At 41.8% G+C, this 20154-nt stretch overlaps 1 long non-coding RNA gene across 1 annotated transcript; it reads left to right on the top strand.

Annotated features, from left to right (window-relative positions):
• Window positions 1-175: 175 nt before the first annotated feature.
• Window positions 176-674, top strand: LOC123091778 (uncharacterized). Its single transcript, XR_006443483.1, has 2 exons — window positions 176-264; window positions 358-674. It is a non-coding gene; the product is annotated as an uncharacterized lncRNA (long non-coding RNA).
• Window positions 675-20154: the final 19480 nt, after the last annotated feature.

Genomic DNA, 20154 nt, shown 5'->3' with positions numbered 1-20154 from the left:
TCAAGTAAGTTAAAATGTTGAGTTTTTTGCCAAATCATAGAGAGCAAAATTCATGAGTTTTGAGCTGTAAACATGCCTTACAACTATTTTGTTTATAAATAGCTGTAAATGATATAGATGTTGGTCTATCTCATCTGCATAAAAAAATGGCTTACAATCAATAGATCTATTGTTCCAACAGGTTCAAAATTGAACTTGTTTTGCTATAAATGGCCTCCCGCACAGTTGTATACAAAGCTGAAGTGGGTACCACAGCCATGAAAGGTATTCGTCCTTGGTAGAATTTTCAATTAAACTATCAATTTAAGTATATTTTTATTTATTAATGTTAATTACACCAATGTAATCAACCTGCAGGAATAGTAGTTACAAAGGTGGGTTGGAGAGGAACTGAGGAAGTTGTGGATGCTCAAGCCTTGTGCAAGAAGAGGGAATGAGAAAACTGAGAAGATGCTTGTGTTTTTATGGTTTATTATCCTTAGATTATATTTGACTATTTGTTGTGGCGAATTGGCCGGGTTTTCCTACCAAATTCTCAGGGAGGAATGTCGAGGGGTTTAGAGTTGAATTTAAGGTCTACCAATAATATAGGATGAAATTTGTGGTGTGTGTTTCAGTTATCTTATGAACAAGTGAGACCACCATTAATTTAAATCTCTCATACACTTTGTTAAGTTGTCAGTCTGACATATGTGCTCCTTTCAAGTCGCATGGCTATTTTAATAATTAATTATGCAATTTCAATGCTCCTAATTAGCGCTTTTGATCTATGTCATATTATGTGAAATATCAAATGCATGGTTAGTGCCGAGACAGATTGCATGCGTGGTTCTTTTGCATTGAACTTATTGTCGTAGGCAATATGAGCATTTGTTCTCTTATTAGCTTCTATATTCTCATGATCGTGCTAAATTCGGTGATGTCTTGCTTTTGGACGGAGTGATTGGTTTTTTTAACAGAAAATTAGTTTTCCCATTGACTACATTATTGGGATTGGATATGAGTGTACCCGACAACACCGCTGTCGGGTGCGACAAACCGCACTTTCTATCTAGTATACATGACTTGAGCATTCATTGTCATATTGCTTTGCATGATCGTAAGATAGCTAGCATGATGTTTTCATGGCTTGTCCGTTTTTTTTGATGTCATTGCTACGCTAGATCATTGCACATCTCAGTACACCGCCGGAAGCATTCATATAGAGTTATATCTTTGTTGTAATATCAAGTTTAAATAAAAGTGTGATGATCATCATTATTAGAGCACTGCCCCCCCTAAAGGCAAAAAAAAAAAGAAATGCCAAAGAAAAAAAAGAAAAAGAAAAAAAGAAAAAAAATAAAAAAATAAAAAAATAAATAAAAATGGGCAATGTTACTATCTCTTTTTCCACACTTGTGCTTCAAAGCAGCACCATGTTCTTCATGAAGTGAGTCTCATATCTTGTGCTTCAAAGTAGCACCATGTTCTTCATATAGATTGTCTCCTATGTTGTCACTTTCATATACTAGTGGGAATTTTCATTATAGAACTTGGCTTGTATATTCCAACGATGGGCTTCCTCAAATGCCCTAGGTCTTCATGAGCAAGCAAGTTGGATGCACACCCACTTAGTTTCTTTTGTTGAGCTTTCATACACTTATAGCTCTTAGTGCATCCGTTGTATGACAATCCCTACTCCTCGCATTGACATCAATTGATGGGCATTTCCATAGCCCGTTGATTAGCCGCGTCGATGTGAGACTTTCTCCTTTTTTGTCTTCTCCACATAACCTCCATCATTATATTCTATACCACCTATAGTGCTATATCCATGACTTGCGCTCATGTATTGCGTGAGGGTTGAAAAAGCTAAAGCGCGTTAAAAAGTATGAACCAATTGCTCGGCTTGTCATCGGGGTTGTGCATGATGGGGGCATTTTGTGTGACGAAAATGAAGCATGTCCAAACTGTATGATTTTGTAGGGATAAGCTTGCTTTGGCCTTGTTGTTTTGAAAAGACATGATTGCTTTATTGATACGCTCAAAGTATTATTGTTTTTATATCAAATGATAGACTATTGCTTTGAATCACTCGTGTCTTAATATTCATGCCATGATTAGACATATGATCAAGATTATGCTAGGTAGCATTCCACATCAAAAATTATCTTTTTTATCATTTACCTACTCGAGGACGAGTAGGAATTAAGCTTGGGGATGCTGATACGTCTCCGTCGTATCTATAATTTTTTATTGTTCCATGCCAATATTCTACAACTTTTATATACTTTTGGCAACATTTTATACTATTTTTTGGGACTAACATATTGATCCAGTGCCCAGTGCCAGTTCCTATCTGTTGCATGTTTTTTGTTTCGCAGAAACCCAATATCAAACAAAGTCCAAACGGGATAAAAACGGACGGAGAATTATTTTGGAATATTTGTGATTTTTGGGAGGAAGAATCAACGTGAGACGACGCCCGAGGTGGCCACGAGATAGGGGCCCACGCCCACTTAAAGAGGGCGCGGCCCCCACTCTCGTGGGCCACCCGTAAGGCGGTTGATGCCCTTTTTTGGCCGCAAGAAAGCTAATTTTATGAGAAAGATCTGGGCGAAAGATTCACCCCAATCGGAGTTACGGATCTCCGGATATTTAAAAAACGGTGAAGGGGTAGAATTTGAGAACGTAGAAACAGAGAGATAGATCCAATCTCGGAGGGGCTTTTGCCCCTCCCACGCCATGGGAGCCAAGGACCAGAGGGGAAACCCTTCTCCCATCTAGGGAGAAGGTCAAGGAAGAAGAAGAAGAAGGGGGGCCATCTCCCCTTGCTTCCGGTGGCGCCGGAACGCCGACGGGGGCCATCATCATCACCGCGATCTTCACCAACACCGCCGTCATCTTCACCAACATCTCCATCACCTTCCCCCTTCTATATCCAGCGGTCCACTCTCCCGCAACCCGCTGTACCCTCTACTTGAACATGGTGTTTTATGCTTCATATTATTGTCCAATGATGTGTTGCCATCCTATGATGTCTGAGTAGATTTTCGTTGTCCTACCGATGATTGATGAATTGCTATGATTGGTTTGAGTTGCATGTTTTATTATTGGTGCTGTCCTATGGTGCCCTCCGTGTCGCGCAAGCGTGAGGGATTCCCGCTGTAGGGTGTTGCAACGCGTTCATGATTCGCTTATAGTGGGTTGCGTGAGTGACTGAAACACAAACCCGAGTAAGTAGATTGTTGCGTATGGGATAAAAGGGACTTGATACTTTAATGCTATGGTTGGGTTTTACCTTAATGAATCTTTAGTAGTTGCGGATGCTTGCTAGAGTCCCAATCATAAGTGCATATGATCCAAGTAGAGAAAGTATGTTAGCTTATGCCCCTCCCTCAAATAGAATTGCAATAGTGATTACCGGTCTAGTAACATAGTCAATTGCTTAGGGACAATTTCACAACTCTTACCACCACTTTTTCACACTCGCTATATTTACTTTATTGCATCTTTATCTAAACAACCCCTAGTTTATGTTTACATGCTATTTATTATCTTGCAAACCTATCCTATCACACCTACAAAGTACTTTTAGTTTCATACTTGTTCTAGGTAAAGCGAACGTCAAGCGTGCGTAGAGTCGTATCAGTGGCATATAGGACTTGAGAGAGTATTTGTTCTACCTTTAGCTCCTCGTTGGGTTCGACACTCTTACTTATCGAAAGAGGCTACAACTATCCCGTATATTTGCGGGTCATCAGTCCCATAAATCACCCAACCGCGTAAGGAACGCAAAATCAAGGAACATAACACCGGTATGACGGAAACTAGGGCGGCAAGAGTGGAACAAAATACCATGCATAAGGCCGAGCCTTCCACCCTTTACCAAGTATATAGGTGCATTAATTAAATAAGAGATATTGTGATATCCCAACATAATCCTGTCCATCATGGAGCAATCTTCAACTTCACCTGCAACTAACAACGCTATAAGAGGGGCTGAGCAAAAGCGATAACATAGCCAAGCAACGGTTTGCTAGGAATGGTGAAAAAGGTTAGAGGCTGACATGGCAATTTGGGAGGCTTGATAAACAAGTGGTAGGAAGCGCGACATAGCGATAGCATCAAAATAACTAGCATAGCAATGATAGTAATGAGATCCAGGGTAACGGTCATCTTGGCTGAAATCCCGCTAGGAAGAAGACTGGGTCCATGAAGAAGATGAACGGGCGTAGATGAACCAAGCGTAGTCGAACGAATCCTCACGATCGCAACAAAACAAGAACTACGGAGAAGAAGCACAACCGGAAAGAACAAACAACATAGTAAACACACAAGCATAAACATGACATGATGCACGAACAAACATGATGCATGTCCGGTTTAAAGAGTCATGGCATGGCAAAGTGCAACAAAAATACTACAAATTAAGTGGAGCTCAATATGCAACGAGTTGCCATATTGACAAAACACCACATCCAATTATTTAATTCACTCCCATTTATGCTATCCAACAATATTAAATGTTGTTAACATGGCAGGATGTGCAACACAATAAAACTACCTATTTAGGCAAGTTTAAATGAGGCCGGAACAACAAACAATAATTCTGGGAAATCCTCATATGCATATTTCGATTTTGGTACTGTTCTGCCCTATACACAATTTTAAAATTGTTAAGCATGCAAAGAAAGTGCATCATGTTAATCTATGCATTTTTCTACCCCATTTACATATAAAGTTTATTAAATTCGGAGCTACGGTTATTTAGTTATGAAATAAACCATTTTAACATGTCAAACATGCAAATTAATGCAAACAATAATTTTAAACATCTTTAACATAGATGAAAGTTGAATATTGTGAAACTACATGAGATTCTAAGCATTTTAAATATATAGTTTGTTTAATTTGGATGAATGCACATTTAGTTATTAACAATGCAAAACAGTGGCAGTCATGTAATTATGCATGCGCTTGAGAAAAGTACTAAACCTACAGAGAAGGAAAAAAAACTACGCGAGCCGAATGCAACACAATGTAGCGGCCTAGGAGGAGATTTGACCCAGCGGCTGAGTGTGTGCAAAACTAAAAGAAGCAGAGAAAAGGAGGGGCAAAAGAATTGAGGGCACCCTGGGATTTGATCCCAAGACCTCATGTGCTTGCGTTGTGCTCTGACCACTGCGTTGCTGAAACCAATGGGCTACTAGAAAAACTTGAATAGCTACAGAAATGCCCGAGCTTGGAGCCGTGGATGCTCACGATGGTGTCGGCGACGCAGACGGGCACAACAGCAGAAACCGCGGCTGCAAAGGGCCGGCGGGGGTGCGGAAGACGGTGAGGGTAGCAGCTATGGGGCGCACATGTACTTGGGCTCGCTAGGGAGGGATGCGCGTGAGATCGATGCTCTCGGCCATGGCATGGTCGCCTCGGAGATGTGCGTGCAGGCACTGGGTGAGGCAAGCGGGCGCTACGGGCATGCGGGCGTGCATATGCATGTGCGTGGAGGTGTGACAACGAAGGGGCAGCACGTGTGCAGAGGACGCACATGCGTGCAAAGAAGCAGAGGAGGCAGAGCCACCTCTCCGGGCTTGCCTTCCGACGTGCTCAGGAAGCAAGGGCCCGCCATGTCAAGGAGCTACACGGAGCTGCTGCTCCCTGGATGGAGCATACAGGGCGATGGGTTGTGATGCGTGTGTGCGAGCACGCGAGGGTGCGGGCTTGGATGCGCAAGGCGGGGCTGGCGCAAGGCCGAGCCTCGCTTCGGCCATGGTTGCTGGCGAGCAAACGCGACGGCGGCTGAGCAGTGGTGGGCATGCGTGTTTGGTAGGGGGATTTGGCGCGCTCAAGCGGAGGGATGCGGGGGGCTCCAGCTCGAGTGTTGCTCGGCTCAGGCATGCGGACGCGCGCAGTGGCAGGGAAGAAAAACATGGCGAGGCGGGGAAACTGGCAAGGACGCGAGCACGAAGGCTGTGTGTTTGTGCAGACGGCGGTGTGTGGGATCGGCGAGAAGAAGCAGTGGCACAAAGACGAACTCGAACTCATGCCATGGCGCTCATGGCGACCGTGAGTTCCTGCTTGTCTGGACAACGTCTACCGGAACAAAACGCACGAGAGAGGAGGGCTAAGAGGAGCGGATCATCACCGTGGGGGTGCTACTGGAGTTGTACAAGGTCGAGGGTGGCCGTGGCCGGTGGGAGGACGTGCTGATCGTGGCGACGGTGCTCGGGGTACATGAAGCAGAGGAAGCAAGGGAAGAAGACGTCAAGGAGGAGGTCGATCCGGGCTCGAATGGACGCTTGCAAGGTTGAGGAAGAAGATGGAGATGCGGGCGTTGCTCCCCGCGGAAGAAGTAGGACGGGCCGAGCTGGTCAAGTCGGGGAGGAGCTCGGCCTTTTCTTGGCCATGGCGTCGGCGTGAAGCTTGGTGCCTTACCTGGCGGCGGCAGGAGGAAGGGAAGGGTGAAATGGAGGGAGGATGAAGACCAGGGCACCGGGGGATGATTTATAGGAGGTCGGGAGGCTGTCCTGGCCGTCAAATCAAGCCGGCTGCCGACGTGGAGCCTCCTGATGGCCTGCCGTACAGGAGGTGGGAGAAGAACAGGAGGATCGCCTCTGATGGGCTTAGTGGGCTAAAATCAAACAGGTAATTGGCAGGTGGGCTGCTACGCCGGGCTGCTACTGCTTCTTCTTTCTTTTATTTTTTCTTCAGACAGAAAAAATAAAGACCGAAAAGCACTGGAATATATGCGAGGGTTGAGAGAGATATGAGAACATCCTCATGCTCCTTGAAATATGCACTATTTGAATAAATTGGTTTGGGCACTTTTACCGATAGAAAAATAAATCAAGTTTGAATTTACTTCAAACTTGCTCCATTTTTGAACCTAACCAAAACCACTTCAAAAAGGGTGAAATTTGGTAGATAGGCTGTAGGGAATGTGCAAGATTTATAGGAAAAGAATGAACATTTATGGAGGACAGAAAATGGCACTAGCAAAAATGAAAGGAAATAAGGAAGAAGGAGGTGTTGATGCATGGGTAGATTTGAGAGGCATAGCAAGGGGTTTGGTCACATGCAACATGCATAGAGCAAGACAACATCATGAAGAATGCAATGCACATGGTGATTATGATGAAATGCAAAATGAAAAAAAGGCACAATGCAATGTAATCAAAGATGATCATGAAGCAAGAAGCAAATATGACAAGGCACTCAACATGATCATGGCAACAAACATATAGGAATGAAATATGCAACAATAATTATGATAATGCAACAAACACAATAACCACACGACAACAACTAAAATAAAAGGAAGGCAACTAGAGCATCGGTCTCGGGGCATTACAACTCTCCTCCACGAACAGAAGATCTCGTCCCGAGATCTTAGGAACGAGACGGAAGAGAAAGAGGAATAGGTGAAGTAAGAACGCAAGAGAGAAGATGAACAAGACCGAGAGCACTCGGTAGAAAAGAGGAACAGCGAACATGACGAGAACCAAAATCCCATTGAATAAGATAGACTCTGAAACCACTCCGGTTAGAACAAGGTAAAAAAGGAAATAAAAACAAAAGAATTTGGGCAGCACTCCGGCTGAAAATGGAAGGAATGGAGACATGAACTTCACAAGTTGGAATGACACTTGACGAAACAAACAACACAATGCCTCCGAAAGAATAGAGGAACGAAAAGAACGGATAAGAGAACAACAACTACCACCACGAATGAATTAGATAGCATCCTTAGAAGGAAGGATTGAACGGAGTTGTTGGAAAATCAACAACAAAAGAATAAGCTTGTTGTGGACTTTTGGAAAAACATCTCAAAAACTTGAGGTGAAGTTATGCCACAACCGAATGCTTGAATAGCTGAGAAGAACAAAAGGAATGCAAAACTCCACTTCAGAAGAATACGAAGAATTAGTTGCACTTCGAGATGCACGAATAATAAAACTTGAGCTCCACTAGCATGAATCTTGATGAACACTTGAGGAATGAATTAAATCATGAAGAACCACCATGAAGAACTCCGGTGACAAAAGGATGATAAGATAGAATTGAATAATGAAAATAATAAGATTAAGGCTCTGCGGTGATTTAGATGGAGGTTTTGACGACATAAGCGAGATAACTTGGAACTCCGGAAAGGAAAATGATGAAACACTTGGAACTAGAATTTATTATCAAGAACAAACTCCGAAGGAAGGGATTAATCACTTTGAGGAAAATAGAATAAGATTTATTGTATGCTTATCCTTCATCAAATTAAATTGATGACAAGCAATGGATTTCGCATACTACTTATTCTTGTTGGAAAAGGATTGAGGGGTATATGGCGCAAAACTTGAGAAAGGTCTTCAATGAACCACTGGTAGGATTGGAAAAAACGAATGAACTAATATGATGTCGAAGGAAAAGGAATTTGAAGGAACCACCGTAAGAATTAGAAAATGGTTGATGAAAGAGAATGAATCACCGAGAAGAATTAGAAGAACAAATATGCTTGAGGGGATTTAGATGCAAAATAATGGGAAGAACTCGAACTGATTAAAGAGCACTTGAACGAAGCGCCGAGATAATTGGATGACGGTAGCTGGAATGTGAGGACGAAGAATTCTTCCGGAATGATGGCCTCCGGTGAAACGAAACAGAAATCAACTCCTGAAATAATCTGGATGGGTAAGAAGAGAATATCTGACAAACGGAATAATTCGAGAGGATAACAAGAAACCAGAACCGCAAATCTTCGGTAGAGCGGAGAAGATTTAAGAGAAACTCTTCTTCGGTCTTCAATTGTGTAGAATGACGACGAGAAACACCACCAAAATTGTTGAGACACTCCGTAAGAATGAAAAGTGAAGAGGTTCAGCCAACAATGAAAAGAATTTGAAAGCGATCTTGGAGAAGGCATGTGACTAACGGAATCCAATCTTACATCACACTTTGAAAAGAATTGGGAATAGCTCCGGAATAATTAGAAGAGTCAGGTAAGATCCTGGGAAAAGTCCTGTGGGTTAGGGCCCACTAAAGAGATAACACCGTTGGAAAGGATTATTGAAGAGATAGATGATGCACCGGAACAATTGAAATATTTGAATGAGGTGACAACCTCGAATTAATTCAAACACAGACGAATCTCCTGAGATGTCTTGAGCACTCCGGAAGGATAAACTGGCGAGAGGTGAACGAGCAGGGAAAACACTTGATCCAAGGAAAAGAATATGATCAACCAAAAAACTTGAATTGAGTCCACTGGAGAAGAAAAAGAGATGAAGAATCTCGAACAAAACGAGAATTCACCGGTTGAAACAATTGTCGAAAGACTGAAGAGGCTCCGTACGAATGAAAATTGATGCTCGAAAGAGACTTGATACGTCTCTGTCGTATCTACTTTTACAAACACTTTTGCCCTTGTTTTGGACTCTAACTTGTATGATTTGAATGGAACTAACCCGGACTGACGCTGTTTTCAGCAGAATTGCCATGGTGTTGTTTTATGTGCAGAAAATAAAAGTTCTCGGAATGACCTGAAACTCCATGTGACACCTTAGAAAAAACAATAAAAAATCCTCACCAAAGATGAAGACCAGGGGGCCCACACCCTGCTCACAAGGGTGGGGGGTGCCCCCCCCGGGCGCGCCCCCCTACCTCGTGGGCCCCCTGGTGGCCCTCCGACGCCAACTCCAACTCCATATATTGGATTTTGGGGAGAAAAAAATCAGAGAGAACAAATCATCGCGTTTTACGATACGGAGCCGCCGCCAAGCCCTAATCTCTCTCGGGAGGGCCGATCTAGAGTCCGTTCGGGGCTCCGGAGAGGGGGATTTGTCGCTGTCATCATCATCAACCATCCTCCATCACCAATTTCATGATGCTCACCGCCGTGCGTGAGTAATTCCATTGTAGGCTTGCTGGACGGTGATGGCTTGGATGAGATTTATCATATAATCGAGTTAGTTTTGTTAGGGTTTGATCCCTAGTATCCATTATGTTCTAAGATTGATTTTGCTATGACTTTGCTATGCTTAATGCTTGTCACTAGGGCCCGAGTGCCATGATTTCAAATCTGAACCTATTATGTTTTCATGGATATATGTGAGTTCTTGATCCTATCTTGCAAGTCTATAGCCACCTACTATGTTTTATGATCCGGCAACCCCGAAGTGACAATAATCGGGACCACTCCCTGTAATGACCATAGTTTGAGGTGTTCATGTATTCACTATGTGCTAATGCTTTATTCCGGTTCTCTATTAAAAGGAGGCCTTAATATCCCATAGTTTCCAATAGGACCCCGCTGCCACGGGAGGGTAGGACAAAAGATGTCATGCAAGTTCTTTTCCATAAGCACGTATGACCATATACGGAATACATGCCTACATTACATTGATGAACTGGAGCTAGTTCTGTGTCACCCTATGTTATGACTGTTACATGACGAACCGCATCCGGCATAATTATCCATCACTAATCCGGTGCCTACGACTTTTCCATATACTGGTTCTCGCTTATTTACTTTTACGTTGCTACTGTTACAATCACTACAAAATACCAAAAACATTACTTTTGCTATCTTTACTTTTGTTACCATTACCACCACTATCATATTACTTTGCTACTAAACGCTTTGCTGCAGATACTAAGTTTCCAGGTGTGGTTGAATTGACAACTCAACTGCTAATACTTGAGAATATTCTTTGGCTCCCCTTGTGTCGAATCAAAAAATTTGGGTTGAATACTCTACCCTCGAAAACTGTTGCGATCCCCTATACTTGTGGGTTATCAAGACCTTTTTCTGGCGCCGTTGCCGGGGAGCATAGCTCTATTCTTTGAGTCACTTGGGATTTATATCTGATGGACACTATGAAGAACTTGAAAGACGATCGAACTACTATTTTGCCCTCAACTACGAGGGGAGGTAAGGAACTGCCATCTAGCTCTGTACTTGATTCACCTTCTGTTATAAGTAAGCTTGCGACACCTAAACCTGCTACTGCTATGAATTCTGATATGTCGCATGTTATTGATGATGCCACTTCTGCTATGCATGATACTTATGATGAAACTACTTCTATGCTTGATACTACTGTGCCCCTTGGTGAATTTCTTGATGAGCAAATTGCTAGGTCTAGAGAAAGAGAAATTATTGAACCTGAATACGATGATGATAGTGATGATGAGAATATGCCTTCTATTCCTGAGGGTTATCTTTTTGATGCAGAATCTTCTGCAGCTATTTTTGCTTGCCAGGATAGATACGAACTTAAGAGGTTGCTAGTTAAATGGAGTAAAGAATCTCTTAGAGATAGGATGAGACCCGACCCTGCTTTTGCTACTTCACCTATCTATGTTCCCGATAAGGATTATTATGAATTTTCTGTTGATCCAGATATAATTACTTTGGTTGAATCTGATCCTTTCTATGGCTATGAATCTGAAACTGTTGTGGCACATCTTACTAAGTTAAATGATATAGCTGCCCTGTTTACTATTGATGAGAGATCGCGCTACCTTTATTTACTCAAAATATTTCCGTTCTCATTAAATGGTGATGCTAAGATATGGTTTAATTCTCTTGATCCTGGTTGTGTGCAAAGTCCCCAGGATATGATTTATTACTTCTCTGCTAAATATTTCCCTGCTCATAAGAAACAAGCTGCTTTGAGGGAAATATACAACTTCGTGCAAATTGAAGAAGAGAGTCTCCCACAAGCTTGGGGAGGCTTCTCAAGTTACTTAATGCTTTGCCTGATCATCCTCTTAAGAAACCTGAAGTACTTGATATCTTTTATAATGGACTAACTGATGCTTCCAGAGATTACCTAGATAGTTGTGCTGGTTCTCTTTTCAGGGAAAGAACACCGGATGAAGCTGAAATTCTATTGAATAATATGTTGACAAATGAAAATAATTGGGCACCTCCGAAGCCACCTCCTGAGCCAGCTCCAGAGCCAATTACTGAGCCTATTCCTAAACCAACTCCGAAGAAGAGAGGTGTCCTATTTCTCAGTCCTGAAGATATGCAAGAGGCAAAGAAATCTATGAAAGAAAAAGGTAAGAATTTACCTCCTATTGAAGAAATACATGGTTAATTTACCGCCTGTTGAAGAAGTATATGATCTCAATTACTTATTTACTGAAGAACCTCCCGATATCCCGACACAGTAGTAAAGGTAAATTCTCTCTATAGATATGATAAAGCTGAAGTCCCTCCTAATAAAATTGCTAGTCAGTGCTTGGATGAGTTTGATGACTTTATGTTTAAGCAAGATGACTTTAATGCTTATTTTGGTAGACAATTAAAATAGAATACCTTTATGATTAAGCGCTTGGGTGATTATATGGCTGATATTAGAGGTGAACTTAAACTTGTTAGCAAACATGCTTCTATGGTTACCACTCAAGTAGAAACAAGTACTTAAAGCTCAGAAAGAAGTGCTTGATGAAATGAATAGTAAGAAAAATGATTATGCTGTTAGAGTGGCTACTAGAACTGGTAGGATGACTCAGGAACCTTTGTATCCTGAAGGCCACCCTAAGAGAATCGAGCAAGATTCTCAGAGAAATAATATTGATGTACCTAGTTCTTCTAAGAGGAAGAAAAACAAAAATGATAGGACTTTGCAAACTTCTAGTGAACCTATTGCTAAACCAGCTGAGAATCCAAATGATATCTCTATTTCTAATGCTGAAACACAATCAGGTGATGAACATGAATCTAGTGATAATGTTAATGATAATGTTCATGTTGATGCTCAACCTAGTAATGATAATGATGTAGAAGTTGAACCTGCTGTTGATCTTGATAACCCACAATCAAAGAATCAACATTATGATAAAAGAGACTTCATTGCTTGGAAACATGGTAAAGAAAGGGAACCATGGGTTCAGAAACCCATGCCTTTTCCTCCAAAACCATCCAAGAAAAAGGATGATGAGGATTTTGAGCGCTTTGCTGAAATGATTAGACCCATCTTTTTGCGTATGCGATTAACTGATGTGCTCAAAACAAATCCTTATGCTAAGTATATGAAGGATATCATTACTAATAAAAGAAAGGTACCTGAAGCTGAAATTTCCACCATGCTTGCTAATTATACTTTTAAGGGTGGAATACCAAAGAAACTTGGAGATCCAGGAGTACCTACTATACCATGCTTCATTAAGAGAAATTATATTAAAACTGCTCTATGTGATCTTGGAGCCGGTGTCAGTGTTATGCTTCTCTCTTTATATCATAGACTTGACTTGAATAAGTTGACACCTACAGAAATATCTTTGCAAGTGGCTGATAAATCAACTGCTATACCTGTCGGTATTTGTGAGGATGTGCCTGTTGTAGTTGCGAACGTTACTATTTTAACGGACTTTGTTATTCTTGATATCCCCGAGGATGATAGTATGTCTATTATTCTTGGAAGACCTTTCCATAATACTGCAGGGGCTGTTATTGATTGCAACAAAGGCAATGTCACTTTTCATGTTAATGGCAATGAGAAAACGGTACATTTTCTGAGAAAACAACCTCAAGTTTATAGTATCAACTCTATTGGAAAAATTCCATCGATTATATTTGGAGGTTTTGAATTTCCTGTCCCTACTGTTAAGAAAAAGTATGATATTCTTGTTGTTGGGGATTTTCATATCCCCGTTGAGGTAACTTAGTGTTATTCGAAATTTCTCCGGTTCCGTGATTATTCGGAATGAGTTTGTTAACAAGACTTGATCAACCTTGTTAGTGGGTTCATTTTGATGATCACGAGATGGATGAAACTAGAAGCACAACCTTCTGTACTCTTTTTATATTTTCTGTTATTTAGTAGAAATAAAGTAAAATAGTATTTTTCTGTCTGTCTCTTGACTTATCCGTGCAATATAAAAATATCCCAAAAATAAAAGTCCTTAGAATGCCATGCCAATTTAATATGATTTTTTCGGGAATATTTGAGGATTTACTGTGCAAAAATTACCGCCGGGGGAGCTGCCACCTGGTCACGAGGGTGGAGGGCACAACCTACCCCCCTGGGTGCGCCCCCCTACCTTGTGGGCCCATGATGGCCCTCCTCCACTTATCCCTGCACCCATCTTCTTCCTCTGCTTCACACAAACATGAAAACCAACTCAAGCACGAGTTCCAGCCCCCATTGCTGTGATTTTTGATCTCCTTGCTCAAAGCACCTCTCGCAAAACTTCTTGGGGAGATTGTCCCTTGGTATGTGACTCCTCCATTGGTCCAGTTGGTTTTTGTTCTAGTGCTTTATTCATTGCAAATTTGTGCTGCATAGGTGACCATGTTCTTGAGCTTGCATGTCAAATTTATATGGTTCCAAGTAGTTCTAATGCTTGATATAGGCTCTAGGCACTTGTGGGAGTGGTTGCTATCAATTTTATAGAAGTTGGTTCACTTTTATTTGAGGTTATTAAAAATTTCAGATTGTTTCAGAAATAATGAAGAGAATTTTGAGGGGCTCGTCGAGCCGAAGCTCGAAGGAAAAAAAAGGAAGAAGAGCAGAAGCCCAAATTTAATTTGCCTCGCACCGCGGAGGTCCGGCCGCGTGAATGACCTTCTGATGACTTCTTGAGGAGAGCTGGGATTTATGAGGATTTTTATTTATTGATTGAGAATGCTAGCCTCACCAACTTCCTCCACGACCAACGTCATCAGTATCTCTTACTCACAAATACTTTTGTGCAAAACTTCTACTTTTTCCCTAAGAAATCACCTCCAATAGTAGAGTTTCATTTATATGACATTGTTAAAGAGATGACATTAGCTGAAATCTGTGAGGTTTGCAGAATACCCTTTGAGGGCACCTTAGATGAACCCCACCGTAACAAAGTAGAAGCTTTTATTAACACTATCACCGTGGGAGAAACCAGGAAGGTTTCTGATGCAAGGATTACTAGCATACATTTTCCCGTTTTACGCTACTTTGCCTTATTTGCTAGTCGTTGCTTGATTGGACGCGGGAACTGTGGGAACCTTAGTATTCCTAATATTATTATTTTGTCCCATGGTTTACACCGCAATAACTCTGTTAGTATGGGTGGAATTGTTGCTAGACGGTTAAGTCTGAACCGTACTAAGGGCCCTATCTTTGGAGGCATTTATGCTTCACGCCTAGCTGAACATTTTGAAATACCTATTAGGCATGAGGAGAAAGAAGAAACAGCGCTGCCCCGTGCTTATTTAGATTATAAGAGTATGATAGCGCATTACTTTCTTGTTAGGAGTCGTTAAGGGGAGCTCAAATACAAATTATACTTTGATAAACATCACCCTGAGACTATTACCTTGCCTGCTCCTTCTTTGTTTAACTTATCTGCAGGTCCTCACCTCGTCCCGTGGTTGGCTGTTAAAGCCTATCGGAATCCTGCACCAGCTCCGGAACCGGAGCCACAAGATGAGCCTCCACGACTATCTATTTATTCCTGGGATCCAGAGGAGGTTGCCAGCCAGTGGCAGCCGGAGCCTTCTTCATCGCAGTATGACCCCAGCTTCACCTAAGGGTATCGGCCAGGCTACCCCTGGCAATAGACCAACTTAGGCCAAAAGCCTAAGCTTGGGGGAGTACATATTTCTCACCGACATTACATTCATGTTCACACACACTCATTGCTAGATGTCGGTGCTCATACTCTTTCACTGTAATATCCATGCTAGTTTATTTTCTTTTTCCTGCTTTCTTCTTGTGTGTTTAATAAACCTTAAGGAAAAACCAAAAAAAATCAGTAGTAGTTTACTTCTTTGCTTGTAGTAGAAATTAAAAAGAAAACCCAAAAAAATATTTCCCATTCTTCTTCTTACTTGTTGGGAGCTTTCCCGTGTAAATAGTTTTATTTTATTTTCTTTCTTTTGGGGGTTGAGAAGACCATATTGAAAATGCTTAGTGGCTCTCATATGCATGATTGTTTATTTAACTTAGAGCCCATATTACTTGTCTTTTCTCTTGAGTTGAATGCTTGCAGATTCCAGCTTAGTCCAATGCACGTGCACTCTTATTATTATACACATCGTTCGGTCGTGCAAGTGAAAGGCAATAATGATGATATATGATGGACTTATTGGGATGAGAGAAGCTGGTATGAACTCGACCTTTCTTGTTTTTGTAAATATGATGATTCATCGTTCCTGAGTCAGCTATTATGAAGTAAACATATTTGCAATGACATTTAGAGATTATAGTTGCTTGTGCCATGCTTGATTAGCTATGAGTTATAATGGTTTACCTTGCGTGCCAACATGCTATTAGAATGATTATGATGTGGTATGATGGGATGGTATCCTCCTTTAAATGAATTGAGTGACTCGACTTCGCACATGTTCACGCATGTAGTTGAATCAAATCAACATAGCCTTCATGATATTTATGTTCATGGTAGATTATATCCTACTCATGCTTGTATTCGGTGTAAATTAATTTTAATGCATGTTTACGACTGTTGTCGCTCTCTCAGTTGGTCGCTTCCCAGTCTTTTGCTAGCCTTCACTTGTACTAAGCGGGAATACTACTTGTGCATCCAAACTCCTTAAACCCCAAAGTTGTTCCATATAAGTCCACTATACCTACCTATATGCGGTATTTACCTGCCGTTCCAAGTAAATTTGTATGTGCCAAACTCTAAACCTTCAAATAAACATTCTGTTTTGCATGCTCGAATAGCTCATATGTCAACTAGAGCTGCCCTTATCTTCCGTGTTAGGTGGGTTATTCTCAAGAGGAGTGGACTCCGCTCCTCATTCATGAGAAAATGGTTGGTAACCGGGATGCCCAGTCCCATGCTTTATGCAAACTAAATCAAAATAACTGCAAACAAAACTCCCCCTGGGACCCATTGAATGTTGGAGGCACTCGTTGTTTCGAGCAAGCCATGGATTGATGCCTGTGGAGGAGGGGGAGTATAAACTTTACCATTCTGTTTGGGAACCGCCTATAATATGTTTAGCATGGAAGATATCGTCGTCTTTTAGTTGCTATATTAACAATGAAAGTATGCCGCTCAAAATATAATTTATCTCTATTTCAAAACCGAGCTCTGGCACCTCTACAAATCCCTGCTTCCCTCTGCGAAGTGCCTATCTATTTACTTTTATGTTGAGTCATCACCCTTCTTATTAAAAAGCACCCGCTGGAGAGCACACTGTCGTTTGCATTCATTATAATTGGTTTATATTGGGTATGACTTGACTGGATCTCTTTTACCATGAATTACAATGTTTAATCAGTCCTTGATCTTTAAAGGTGATCTGCATTTATGTTTTGCGGTCTCAGAAAGGGCTAGCGAGATACCATTTTTTATATCATGTTATGATTATTTTGAGAAAGTGTTGTCATCCGAGTTTTATTATTATGGCTCGCTAGCTGATTATGCTATTGATATGAGTAATTGTGAGACCTACGTGTTGTTGTTAGTATGGTTAGTTCATAATATTTGCTGATACTTGAATGCTGGCTTTTCATGTTTACAACAACAAGAGCAAACAGAGTTCGTAAAAGTTTTTCTTTTTCTCTTTCAGTTTGTCAACTGAATTGCTTGAGGACAAGCAAGGGTTTAAGCTTGGGGGAGTTGATACGTCTCCGTCGTATTTACTTTTCCAAACACTTTTGCCCTAGTTTTGGACTCTAACTTGTATGATTTGAATGGAACTAACCCGGACTGACGCTGTTTTCAGCAGAATTGCCATGGTGTTGTTTTATGTGCAGAAAATAAAAGTCCTCGGAATGACCTGAAACTCCATGGAACACCTTAGAAAAAACAATAAAAAATCCTCGCCAAAGATGAAGACCAGGGGGCCCACACCCTGCTCACGAGGGTGGGGGGCGCCCCCCTGGGCGCGCCCCCCTACCTCGTGGGCCCCCTGGTGGCCCTCCAACGCCAACTCCAACTCCATATATTGGCTTTCAGGGAGAAACAAATCAGAGAGAAGAAATCAACGCGTTTTATGATACAGAGCCGCCGCCAAGCCCTAATCTCTCTCGGGAGGGCTGATCTAGAGTCCGTTCGGGGCTCCGGAGAGGGGGATTCGTCATCGTCGTCATCATCAACCATCCTCCATCACCAATTTCATGATGCTCACCGCCGTGCGTGAGTAATTCCATCGTAGGATTGCTGGATGGTGATGGGTTGGATGAGATTTATCATGTAATCGAGTTAGTTTTGTTAGGGTTTGATCCCTAGTATCCATTATGTTCTGAGATTGATGTTGCTATGACTTTGCTATGCTTAATGTTTGTCACTAGGGCCCAAGTGCCATGATTTCAGATCTGAACCTATTATGTTTTCATGGATATATGTGAGTTCTTGATCCTATCTTGCAAGTCTATAGTCACCTACTATGTGTTATGATCTGGCAACCCCGAAGTGACAATAATCGGGACCACTCCCGGTGATGACCATAGTTTGAGGAGTTCATGTATTCACTATGTGCTAATGCTTTGTTCTGGTTCTCTATTAAAAGGAGGCCTTAATATCCCTTAGTTTCCAATAGGACCCCGCTGCCACGGGAGGGTAGGACAAAAGATGTCATGAAAGTTCTTTTCCATAAGCACGTATGACCATATACGGAATACATGCCTACATTACATTGATAAACTGGAGCTAGTTCTGTGTCACCCTATGTTATGACTGTTACATGACGAACCGCATCTGACATAATTATCCATCACTAATCCGGTGCCTACGAGTTTTCCATATACTGGTTCTCGCTTATTTACTTTTCCGTTGCTACTGTTACAATCACTACAAAATACCAAAAACATTACTTTTGCTGTCTTTACTTTTGTTACCATTACCACCACTATCATATTACTTTGCTACTAAACGCATTGCTGCAGATACTAAGTTTCCAGGTGTGGTTGAATTGACAACTCAGCTGCTAATACTTGAGAATATTCTTTGGCTCCCCTTGTGTCGAATCCACAAATTTGGGTTGAATACTCTACCCTCAAAAACTGTTGCGATCCCCTATACTTGTGGGTTATCAAGACTCAGACTCCGGGAAGAAGAGGGTGGGAGGGCGGGAAAACAAAGGCAACTTGGAAGGGGAAAACCGATGAATAACTTTAAGAGGAAACACCAGTTGAAAGAATGCAAATGCTTCGCATGAGTAGGATGGATACTCAATTACGGATTCCGACTCCGAGATGAAAAGGGGTGGGCGGGTGGGAAAAAGAAAACAACTGAGTATTGAACTTGGCAAAGAAGAAGAGGCTTGAGTCAACTTGACGAGAAATGCACCAGATGCAAAGAGCTGAGGAACAACGATCAAAAAAACCCAACTGCGTGATCCTAAAGAAAAATTTGAAGGTGAAGAGGAGTAACTCAAATCACCTACGTCAAGATTCCTCACCAGAGCGACGAAGGGGCTGAGGAGTAAAAAAGAATTCCTACTCTCCAATATACCTAGACTCCGAAAAGTTTTCTTCTAGACTCGACAGCGACCAAGCTACACGATCAAACAAGGGGGGCTCCTAAGGTCGGTCGAGGCTCTGATACCAACTTGTCACGCCCAATATACGATACTATCCTAAAGAGACTCGAAGGTCCCACCAAGGATAGAACCGCATATTGAAATGCTTTTGCAAGGTGGATATCATTACGTCAACATTACATAATCGATGGGGATACATACCAGACGCATATAATGCCACATGAATACAACAACACATCATACATAAGATCAACATCCGAGTATGGATGAAACACAAACAGAAACTCAAACGACATCCACCCTGCTAGCCCAGGCTGCCGACCTGGAACCTATCCCCTGATCGAAGAAGAAGCAGAAGAAGAACTCCAAAACAAGTTAACATCGCTCTCGCGTCAAGATTATTGCATAACCTGTACCTGCAACTGTTGTTGTAGTAATCTATGAGCCACGAGGACTCAGCAATCCTATTATCATGGGTATCAAGACTAGCAAAGCTTAAAGGGTATGGAAAGGATAAGTGGTGAGGTTGCAACAGCGACTAAGCATATATGGTGGCTAACATACGCAAATAAGGGCGAGAAGAGAAGCAAACGGAACGGTCAAGAAGCTATAAGGGATCAAGGGGTGATCCTGAAACTACTTACGTTCATACATCACCCAAAAACCGTGTTCACTTCCCGGACTCCACCGAAAAGAAACCATCAGGGCTACGCACGCGGTTGATGCATTTAATTAAG

Source organism: Triticum aestivum, chromosome 4B (assembly GCF_018294505.1).
Source record: "Triticum aestivum cultivar Chinese Spring chromosome 4B, IWGSC CS RefSeq v2.1, whole genome shotgun sequence".
Taxonomy (NCBI): domain Eukaryota; kingdom Viridiplantae; phylum Streptophyta; class Magnoliopsida; order Poales; family Poaceae; genus Triticum; species Triticum aestivum.
Note: the sequence above shows the minus strand (reverse complement) of the source record. Positions and strands in the feature narration are given on the sequence as shown.